The 12,243-nt window shown below is 33.9% G+C and overlaps 1 protein-coding gene and 1 pseudogene across 1 annotated transcript in view; both read right to left on the bottom strand.

The window, feature by feature from the left end:
- The window catches only part of LOC145296731 (uncharacterized), a 278,300-nt gene that overhangs the window by 127,275 nt on the left and 138,782 nt on the right, over positions 1-12,243 (bottom strand). The gene's annotated exons all lie outside the window — the stretch shown is intronic.
- LOC145242132 (5S ribosomal RNA) lies at positions 6,550-6,666 on the bottom strand (annotated as a pseudogene).

Here is a 12,243-nt window from a genome sequence, read left to right as displayed (position 1 = left end):
GTGCCAAGTGGCTAGCGGGATTTTGCCGTGAAGGCGGGCGCGGGGAGAAGGAAAGGCTGGACAGAAAGTTGTCGATCCTTCCTCGGCAGCACAAGAAGGCACTTGATTCACAAGTAGGAAAAGCGAGGAGAGCTGGAAGAATTGAGCGCGAGTGCTTTCCTCGAATACTGCACCCAGTGAACACTCAGACCGAAAACAAACGCGTTGTAAAATGGTAATTATCATTTTACTACTACTACTACTACTACTACTACTACTACTACTACTACTACTACTACTCTATAACAAACACCAATGTGTATTCATTTGTATCTATATATCTATAAAAGTGTGTGTTTGTGTGTGCGGACAACTCTCAACCTATATACTCAACGAATTTTTGATCTACACTTTAAATTTGATATATAGGGTATTCAGACATGTGGAAAACTTTTTAATCGGTTTAAAAAAAATGGTACCATTTTTTTTTTTTTTTACTTCATTTTTTTTTAAAGGAATTTAATGTTACGTTTAATACTGGGTAACGTCGATTACATCTTCTAGTATATATATAAAGTTAAACACGTTTATATGTTTTTATATGTATGCACAGGATGCATTTATAAGCTAATTAACCGATCATCAGGTGCTATGCATACGGAGTCATCAAATCCATTGCCAAGGTCGCTGGAAATATGGTAGGATCCTTCTAGCGCTCCAGTAGATATCTCACTCCTGATGCAGTTCTCTACCTATATAAAAGCCAGGTACAGCCAACGATGGAGTACTGTTGCCACATCTGGGCAGGATCTGCTAGAAGCAGCTTATCCTGCCTTGACCGAGTTCAAAATAGACTTCGTAGCTTAGTGGAGGATACCCTTTTCTCTTCCCTGCAACCTCTTTCCCACAAAAGAGACGTCGCGAGCCTGTCTCTGCTTTATCGTTATTTTCATGGCAATTACTCAGCTGAGCTTCAATCTGTGACCCCCCCCCTCGCCAAACTTTCACGAAAAACACTTTTCTAGCCAAAACCACTATCAATAATTTCCCACACTCTTTATTTGTACCTAAACCTAAATGTACATTCGATGAACAAAGCTTTTTTTCTTAGAACTGCACACCTGTGGAACTCTCTTCCGTTTGCCTTCTTTCCAGCTGACTACAATCTGATTGTCTTCAAGTCCAACATAAACAAGTTCTAGATGAACCGTCCCCCTAAGTAATCCAACTTACAAAAATTCCACTACTTATGTTTACTACGCTCTAATCACATTGACTAATGTACATCCATTAAGCCTTCGAGTGGCCTCCGAGCCTTGATAAGTGATGATTCCTGTGTTAAAAAAGTCACATAATGTGGGCTATATTTAGTTTAATTTATGTTTGTGCAAAAGAGTTGGAGATCTTTGTGAAAATTCATATACGGACTCTAATTTTCTTGTGAAATTTTAAGAATGGTTATTAGACAATAATTAATACATATTCCCCAAATTTCAGTCCATTTGAAGTATTTTAAAGGGCTTTTAGGGGTCGTGATATTGGTATAGCCTCCCATCTGAAAATTCAAATATTTCAGATTTGTATTGAATTTGATCAATAATAATCATGTAACAGAGCTTAAGCGCACGTATGCAAATGCATACAAAATGCGAAATGACGTCACTATAAGGAAAAAAGACTATAAAAAGGAGATAGACCACATTAGAGAAGACGACCACGTGTGAGACGTCACAGCCGTAATGAGAAGTCATGTGTGGTGGGAGGAGGAGGAAATAAATATCATTGTTGCAGGAAAAAGTCAGTTTGAGTTATTCCTTGTCTTCGTCGCCATTGCGACATAGACTGCTACAACGTGTTGGTCCCGTGTGTATACGTCTGTGTACTATGTTACAATTCCAGCAATCATAGGAGCTATCGGACTCATGAAAAATAAGTTTTTAAAACTATCTAGCGAATATACTCGGTGAACCAAGTGCAAAAGCGAATTGTACTTAAAAGGACAGTTAGAATTCCAAGAAGATTAAACAGAGGTGAAAGGGAGAAGATAACTAAATACCAAGGTCTTATGTACGACATGAAAAGAAATTGGAATCTTAGGAAGATTTCTCTAATTCTGTAACAGAGCGCAGACAAGCGTATACAAATGCATATGAAATGCAGAATGACGTCACTGTAAGGGAAAAAAGACTACAAAAAGGAGAGAAAGTACATTAGAGGAGTCGATCACGTGAGAGACGTCACAGCCGTAATAAGAAGTCACGCGTGTCGGGAGAATGAGGAAATAAATATTGTTACAAATAAAAAAAGAAGTCGAGTTTTTACTTTCCCTGTGTTCCTTGCAACGTAGACTGCATGCAACATGTGGGTCTCGTGGGTCCTGTGGGTCTCATGGATAAAAGTATACGACGGTACAATTAGACCCTATTTAAACAAAATTCCCTGAATTTTAATTTCTTCCTAAGACCTCTTAAGCTTAAGTTTTATATTTTAGACATTTTTTAGTACTAAAATCATGTAATAGACTTTGATCAAAATTGGAATGAGGATTCTATAAGGATTAGTGCCATTATATCTTTATTTTAATCGTAGCAAAGGGCACATAAAAGTGGAACGTGAAAAACTTTGCAGAATTATGAAAGGGTTGTGTTTGAAGACTATCAAAATGGAAACGTCTGTTTGGCAAAATAAATAACGATGGCAATATTGAAAGGACTTAAATAGTTTTCAATTATGCGTCTTCATTTGTGAACATAGTGTGTCGCACAAGATGGTAGATTCGTTAGTTTCCCAAATATTTTCAAAAGAAGGAGCGTAGATATCTCTTGAATGTTGTTACGTTCTGTGTTTATGTCGGTGACGGATGTTGTGTTTTAGTTCCACAATAAAATCGGCTTGTTATTTAATTATTGGAATTCTTTGAGATAAGTCATTTATTTATTTATTTATTTATTTATTTATTCTCATCTTCTTATTTATTTATTTATTTATTTATTTATTTATTCTTCTTATTTATTTATTTATTTATTTATTCTTCTTATTTATTTATTTATTTATTTATTTATTTATTCTTCTTATTTATTTATTTATTTATTCTTCTTATTTATTTATTTATTTATTTATTCTTTTTATTTATTTATTTATTTATTTATTCTTCTTATTTAGTTATTTATTCTCATCTTCTTATTTATTTATTTATTTATTTAGTTATTTATTTATTTATTCTTCTTATTTATTTATTTATTTATTTATTTAGTTATTTATTTATTTATTTATTCTTCTTATTTATTTATTTATTTATTTATTTAGTTATTTATTCTCATCTTCTTATTTATTTATTTATTTATTTATTCTCATCTTCATAGTTGTTGTTTCACAACGTTTCGGCCAACTCATCCTCTCGCCTTCTTTGGGTGGCTAACTGCGATGCGATAGGAATTCTGAGTCTCTTAACTGTATCCTTCCATAGTTGTTGTCGTCTCACTATGTTTTGGCCAACTAATCGTCTAGCCGGCTTTGGGTAGGATTGAAACCACTATCTTCAAACAATGCTCACCTGGAACCGTAGAGATTCAACGCATCTATCCAATGTGCCATGGGCTCTGAAGGGCGATCTAGATTGGATTTTTTGGTCTTATAAATCCAAGATACAGTTAAGAGACTCAGCATTCCTATCCCAGCACTAGACCAGAACGTCGTGAAACAACTACTATGAAGATGAGGATAACAGTCCACAAATAAATAAATGGATAAATAATACAAATTACTCATCTTAATAAGAAATCCAATTAAATTACTCATCTCAAATGATTCCAATAATAAAATAATATACCAGTCGGTACGGACCCGGCAATGGAAGACCAGATAAGAACGATAAACTTAGATTTATAAGACCAAAAAATTCTTTGGGGGTCAGTGGTGCAATGGATAAAGGCATTGAATATCTACGGTCCCAGGTGAGCATTGTCTGAAGATAGCGGTTTTAATCCTGCTCAAAGCAGACCAGAGAATTAGTTAGCCAAAACGTGGTGAGACGGCAACAACTATGGACGGCAGTAATTACCGAGGATACAGTTAAGAGACTCAGCATTCCTATCATGTCGCAGTTAACCACATGACGAAGGCCAGAGGAATAGCTGACCGAAACGTTGTGAAACAACAACTAAGAAAGAAGGGAATAACAGTCTGCAAATAAAATTTTAAAAAATATAAAATCGGCTTGTATATTTGCTGTGTCGATTTTGTAAAATTAATTTTAACAATCGTGGTATGGGTTTCCTTATAATATAATACAATATGATATAGCGATACACAAAGAAACACCACATAAAAGTAAGAAAACTGAATTTTAAGTTAACCTCCCCCCCCCACACACACACTTCAACAAAAAATTGTGTTGGCATCAACTGGCACCACACTAGATAGTCGTGAAGGTTCAAGGAAGATTGTAAGATCGATGAGAGAAAACACTAACCAGACCTCTACTTGCAGAGTATAAAGAGAACTACGACTTGGGGAAGCTTACTACCCCTCAAATACCGGTGAAAGCCAATAGTCATTGCTAACAAGAAATCAATGGTAAAGGGCTGTTGTGATAATGCGCGTTTATTTGCAAAAGTTATTGAAATAGTTGAAGAGTACTGGAAATCTAGGGAGACTCCAGTGAACACCACCAGTTGTTCTTGAGGAGAAATCTTTGTTGATGGCCTGTGTGAAAACTCATAGTGAGTAAATAATAATATGTATGCGTGTGTGTATATAGGGTAAAGCTCCTAAACTAATGAACGAATCATTATGAGTTTAGGCATATGTATTCTGCAAAATATGGTGAATACCGTGGGCACATTATTATTATTATTATTATTATTATTATTATTATTATTATTATTATTATTTTGCTAATGTTAATATTTAGATGGTGTATGTATACGAAAAAGAAGTTTATTTTATTCATATATTTTTTTATGAGTTAATCAGAATGAATTTTGGAGTATATTTGCTCACCCCTCCTTTAAAATTTTTAATCTCCTAAACTAGTAAACGGATCATTATGAATTCAATATAACTATATTAGTAATTACAGTGTGGGACATAAGTCTTGTTACAGATTTTCAGAACTATTTTTTATGATAATATTTAAATAGATTTACTATTTTATTGTCATTATGTGATAATGCAATGTATGATTTATTATTTTTTAGAAACAAAAGATTCTAATTTTTAACAATGTCTGTTGAATTGAAGAGAAGATTCATTATAGTGCAGCATGAGAACCAGAAATATTCAAGTTAGGGAAAAACTTCAAAATCAACAGAATGTTCATAAAAACAACGATTGATCATTACCTGGAAATTATGTCGATCAACGATAGACAACGATCAGGCCATCTCCACACCTCCAGAACACCTAAACTCATCAAAAATGTTAGGAAAAAAATCAGGCGAAATCCAAGCAGATCTTTTTTTTTTTTTTTTTTACACAGTGATCACCACTTATAAAGGCCCGGAAGCCACTCAGGGATAAGGGTTATTGCAAGTACATTACGTTAGTGTGGAGATTTGATGAAGTGTTTACTTAAGGGGGCGGTTCATTAGGAATTTGTTTACATTGGGCAAATGGCAAAGGAAGCACAAACATTACCAAAGACTATGCAAAGGATTTTTCGAAGTGATCTACAAATGTCACCCTATAAGCTCCAAAAGCGACAGCTTCTCTCTGCACCTACAACTGTAAAGAGATTCATCAGAAGTGGACTTTTGTTAAACCGTATCAGAGAAGGCACGCTCAATAACATCATCTTCATGGGTGAAAAGTTAGTCTAACTTCAATAGTACCACAATCAGCAAAATGATAGAGTCCTTGCGGGAAGTTGTGCGAATATGATGCAGAAAAGATTTTCAGAATACAGAAACCAGTATCAGTGATGGTCTCAGTAGCCATTTCTGAAAGATGGAAATCTCCACTTGTTTTTCTTCCCTCAAGGGGTCAAGATTTACAAAGAACATTACATTGAGGACATTTATGTAGGTACACTAACCCCATGGTGTAATTCTGTGTAAAATGATGGACTCTCCAACAAGATGGTGCAACAAGCTACACTGCTTATGTAACACAACAGTGGTATAGAGATATCTGTTCATCCTGGATCAGCAAAGAAGAATGGTCTCTTTCATCACCTGATCTTAACGCTCTTGATTATTCTTTGTGGTCAATCCTGGAAAGTGAAGCCTACTCTATACCTTGTCAAAATATTGAAGTTTTTAAGATAAAATTGAACAAAGGCTGGGAGAAAATGTTATTAGATGTGTGTGCTAAAAGACTTTGTAGTGTAGTGAAGGCTCAAGGAAAACATTTTGAATAATACTTACATATTTTTCCTTCATTAAAAACGGGCTCCATCAGTCTTTGACAGACTATGGACACCCAAGAAGGGGTGCCTGCATGAGAAATTTTTGCAGCAGGAGGTGCGCAATCTCCAACTACACCTCTCCTGAGTCGATATTGTTAAATACGAGTGGCAAGTGAAGTGAATGTACATGACAACTGGAAACAAATGCCAGGATAAGCGGAGAGCACATGCAGCGCCAAGAATTCCCAAATAGTCACCCATCTGGTACTAACTAGGCTCAACGTTGCTTAACTTCAGTGATCTGATGAGAACCGGTGTGTCAATGCGATTATGCCGTGTATATTTTCCTTCAGATTTGCAAATCATTTTCTGTAATTGGGTTTTGTAATAAAATATTTTCTTGGGATAAATCTGAGTTTCATTTTTTAACATTGTTTACGCTCCATCTTGTAAATCTGTACAGAATCCTGCTCAGTATTGATGATAGAGTATACGCATTTCTAAGTTTAGAGAGTACGAACATAGTTTCAGTGTCGCATGATGGCTCTAAGACTTTTGCAGGAATTGTTTAAACTACTTATTTTTTTTATTCAATTCGAACAAAAGGTGCCCATTTTTTCCATGTGCTTGGAAACAAAAGAACGCGGAAGAAATAATAATGGTGGAATAATTTTGGATAATTAGAAACATTGGAAGAAATTATTTAAATAAAAATACGACTACTTTTATTATAAATGAAGATTTCAGGGTTTTTTGATTCGTTCCACCAATTTCAGCTAGATTTTGCCAATTTGAATTGAGGAAAAGATTTCAAATTGTCTATGATTGGTAACAACCGGTTCCACTCAACAGAATCAGTAATTGCTTCATTTTATATGATTTCATATCATTAACAATAATTTTTACTATCATTATTACAACTATTATTCTATTATATATGTGTGTGTGTGTGTGTGTGTGTGTGTGTGTGTGTGTGTGTGTGTGTGTGCATATAATGTATTTGGTAACTTTCTTCAGTCTTGACAGACTATGGATACCCACTGTAAGAATGTCTGTGCATGAAATTTTTGTGGCAAAGGTTGCACAATCTCAACCACACCTTTCCTGAGTCAGCATTGTTAAACATTTGTGGCAAGTGGAGGTTCAAGACGACTAGAAACAACGCAGAGATAAGTGAAGAGCCCATACAGCACACATATATATATATATATATATATATATATATATATATATATATATATATATATATATATTTCTTTCTACATTATTCATTCTTAAACTAATAAACTTACTTCTCAACTCAAACTCGTCTCATCCCCTTTGAGAATTTAAAATAAACTCTCATATAAAATGTCTTGTGAAATAAATATAATTCTACCCAAACTTAATTACAAAAATGTCTTTTATAAAGAATATCTTCGTAATTACTTCAATTATTATACTCAGTTCTATATAAAAAATATGCTCTAATGTTTAGAATCACAGACTGTCGAAAAAATAGTAGAGTTTCCATCCTGGCTTGAAGCGGTTACCTGTCTAACCACAATATAAAATATTGATATAGCAAAACAGCCAATCTTTTTCCAGCCATTGTTATTTAAGCGAATATAACTTAGTTTGCTTAAACTTTCTTTCTGATAATAATTAGGTTGGCTAGAAAGTTTATTGGATTGGGTCTATTTTTAATATATTTATGTCCATTTTGAGTATATTACCTAAACAGAACAAGCCGCTTGCGAAATTGATAAAAATAATTATTTAAATGTCCCTGTGTCCAAGTTCAGAGTTCACATAAACAAATACATTTTTAAATTAGATATTAGTTTACATATTTCTTATAATTCATTATATACCTTATTACTAGGTGAAAAGACCTTTTCTTCTAAAACCTACTGACTATAATGGCTGTAGTTTTAGGGATACAAGGGGCCGTTCAATATTAATGTTACTTTGGAAAATAATGCAGTATGTGTGAGTATACTTTTTGAATTCACATTATTGTTTTGTTTTAAGGTTGTACTTTTCTTTGTTATTCTGCATTTTATCTCTGGCTATAATTATATATTACACCCTATTTCTAAACCAGGGGTGCCTATTACGTCGATCGCGGTTAACTGGTCGATTGCAGAAGCTTTGTGGGTAGATCGCATGGTATTTGAAAATAAAACAAAATAAAAAAAAAAGACATTAGTGCTGGCAAACTTTCAGAACTTCATGGCGAGCTGGAGACACAAGAGCAGTCATGTGCACAGCTTGATAGATCACCCTAGATAAAGCAAACTGGCAATCGTCTTTCAGAGTCCAATAAACGTTTTCAAGACTTTGTTTTACTGGAATTAATCGCTACATTTATGTGCTACCCTTTCCAGGAAGATGCTGCGGTTTTTTCAGTCGCATCGAAGATTGCAACACTGTCTCATCTGAACTTTTCTGGAGTGAGGAACGAGATTTTGACACTATAAGCCAACATTCGGCTGAAGGCCAGAACTCATAGACAATTATAGAATTTACTCAGCGAGGACTCCGACATCAGTAAATGTGCTACCTTCTTGACTGCATTATTTGGTTGTACTTATTTATGTGAGTCCGTCTTCTCCCACATGAAGATCATTAAGTCCAAATACCACTCCACCATGACTGATGAGCATCTATTAGTCTGCTTGAAGCCAGCTATTAGCAGCTACTGTTTGGACTATGCATCCCTGTCTGATTCCATCTAATGGAAGTCACCAGAGTAATGACAAAAAATGTGCACAGTTGTACGATGCAATATAGGTTGATGCAGTAATGCAAGGTACAAATGCATACACTGTACATATAAAAATAATTTGCAATATATTTATAGATAATGTGTTTTTCATTCTTAGTAGGTGGTAGATCATTTAGACTTCGTCATGTCATAAGTAGCTCTCATGCTGAAAAAGTGTGTGCACCCTTGTTCTAAACTTTTTTCATTATTTACTAAAAAAAAATGAATATATCAGATTTCGTTATAAACAAAACATTCTGTTTATATATACACACACACACAAATAAAATTATAATTATGTTTTAGCTTTTTTAAAACAATATCGTTTCTTTTTTAAAACGCACACGATTTCTGTTAGAGTCGATTTAGGAATTTTAAAATAGGTGGAATTTGGTTAGAAGTAAACATAGTCTGGCTTACGCGAGAGATCATCTATTTTGTATACTTGGACATGTGATCAGGGTTTACTGATGTAATAGATACTTAGCAGATATCAAACTGAGGAGTTGGCGAGAAACGCGTTAGCAAACAGAGGTGTGGATAACCCTGTTGGTAGTAGAAAGGGTAGCGAATAAAAATGTAGAAAGAGACTCAGCATGCCAAACTCTGACAAGGGAATCCATAAGACAAATAAAACCCATGTAAAATATAACTCGTTGTTATGGCGTTCTTTTAGGAGTTTCGACCAATAAGAAGGTATGTGATTCTTTTGGGCTGAGACAAGCAGGCATATTGTTAACGTTTGATTATAAAAAGCTGTTCATGAAGGTGTATGTGTCACGTTTGTTAACTTCGTGTTTTTTGTGAAGAAACCGCGCACACACACAACGAACATGTTATATACGCGCAGGACATTGTTTCTACACTCTGTATACACACATTCTTTAGATATCAAAGACACTGTTATATATATCACTAGACGATTGACACTTATTTAGAAATACAGATAGGCATATATACAAAACACACGTAAACATATATATGTTATATACCCACCGGCTACATAACATCAGTGACCACTATACGCTCATTAACGCGTATCCTCAAGTGAGCTGTGGGCCTTGATAAGTGATACAATAAAAATACAATCACTATTAAGAAACAGTTTCATGCGCCAATGAAAGTGTCTTTGGTATGAGGAGTGGCTCGTTATGCAGGAGCGAATTTAACATTAACGAGCAATTTGGATTTGTTGCCAGTGGTGAAGCGAACTGTTTGTGCAATGGACAGTTTCAGGCAGACTGTGTGAAATAGGTTAAGTATTAATATAGATAGACTCGTGTAAAAAACGTGTAAACGACTGCGCTTACAGGAATGGTTAAAATCTAACAAAAAGATATTTCGGTTTGAAAGCTTTGAAATAGCGAGTAAATGTCTCATCGCCAGAAAAAATATAAGAAAAATTGAAAAAAAAAGTTTCTTTGTTAAGAAGTGAACTATTTAAAGTGTATGATAATGCTTTTAGAATACAGCTGAATTAATTCGTGTTCTTTTGGGCAGTTAATCTGTCGAATAGAAAGTTATTTCCGGCTTTCAAATTCGTAGTTAATCTTCATATTTTAAAATATTAAAATGGTTTGAACGCTATTTACGTTCAATGATTTTATAAATAGACACTAAAACAAGATATTGTTTACCTCATCTATATATATATATATATATATATATATATATATATATATGTGTGTGTGTGTGTGTGTGTGTGTGTGTGTGTGTGTGTGTAAAGGAAAAATGTATCTGACTAGCAGTCAGAAACTATCGAAGATAAAACCTTACATAATCGGATTTGGTGTAACTTCGGGTTATAGTACGAAAAAAAAAAAGTAATATTCATACCTTTGAAGTAACTAGGAACAAATTTAGTGCATCGAGGATAAGTTAGAGGTTAGGATAGAAAAATTCTTACTAGTATTTCGGAAAAATACATTGAAACTAGGCCAAAGAGTTAGTCAGTTAAAAATAACTTTTTACTTTTACTTTTTTTTCTTCTTTTCTTTACTTTTTATTTCTATGATATGGCAAGAGTCGCCAAACACACACACACACACACACACACACACACATATATATATGTGTGTGTGTGTGTGAGAAAGAAAATTAAAACTGTAATTTGAAAATTACAATCAAAATTTATTGTTCGACTGAATACTCCAAAAAACAATTTACAAAGTTCTTATTCTGCGAACTTTCGAAGAATGCTATTCTGGCTATTCTTCTCATCAGATGGCAGAAAGAAATTAGCAAATTATATTTGTAGCAATGCTAGAATTTGCTGATTATGGCATTAAGTGAAACCGTAATTTAATATAGTCATAAATTGCAAAGAAAAACAAGTGAAAAAATGTTTGCTATTTAAAAAATTATAAAAACTGCGCATAATACTTCAGCTTGCATGGAGATCCTCTCAAGGTAATCCGAAAGGCGAAAATAGTTCTTTAGAGAGAATGAAGTCTTAAATTAAATCCAGCATATAGTCTGACTGGAAAGTTTTCAAAACAGCTAAAATAATGGTAATTGTTTTTTTTTTTTTTCGGACAGTAGTCCAAAGAGAAGTTGATCTCCAGTCAAATGGGATTGAGGATTAAAAAGAAGAGAAAAAACAGCATGTAATTTTTCATCGTTGGCTAAATTAGAAAAAAATGATAACAACCTCTACTCTCTATTGCGTATTGAGCTTTTTTTTATTCGGTTGGGATTAAATTATCTATATATAAATGCTGATATTTATATTAGTTTGAAGTTTACCATTGCGTATATATATATATATATATATATATATATATATATATATATATATATATGAGTGTGTGTGTATGTGTTTGTGTGTGTGAAATTGCCTGTGTGTGTGTGAAATTGCCTGTGTGTGTGTGTGTGTGTGTGTGTGTGCGCGCGCGCGCTTCCCTACCAAATAACTCTGTCAATTTTCAGTTTACAGACTCGAGATTTGACATAAGGAGTACTGAGATTTGCGAAAATCTTTTTAATCGATTTTCAGCTAGAAATTTGGCTGTTAAGGAATCAAAGTTCCACGATTTGACCTTTGAAAACTCTACTAAACTCCTCCGCCAATTTTGGGTCTAAACACTTTAAATTTTAGATATAGATTATGTGGACATGGATCAATATTTTAATTTGATTTGAGCCCAAAACAATAAATGTTAACGTGTCA

The sequence above is a fragment of the Euprymna scolopes genome, chromosome 2, assembly GCF_053919585.1.
Source record: "Euprymna scolopes isolate OS-2025 chromosome 2, ASM5391958v1, whole genome shotgun sequence".
Taxonomy (NCBI): Eukaryota; Metazoa; Mollusca; class Cephalopoda; order Sepiida; family Sepiolidae; genus Euprymna; species Euprymna scolopes.
Note: the sequence above shows the minus strand (reverse complement) of the source record. Positions and strands in the feature narration are given on the sequence as shown.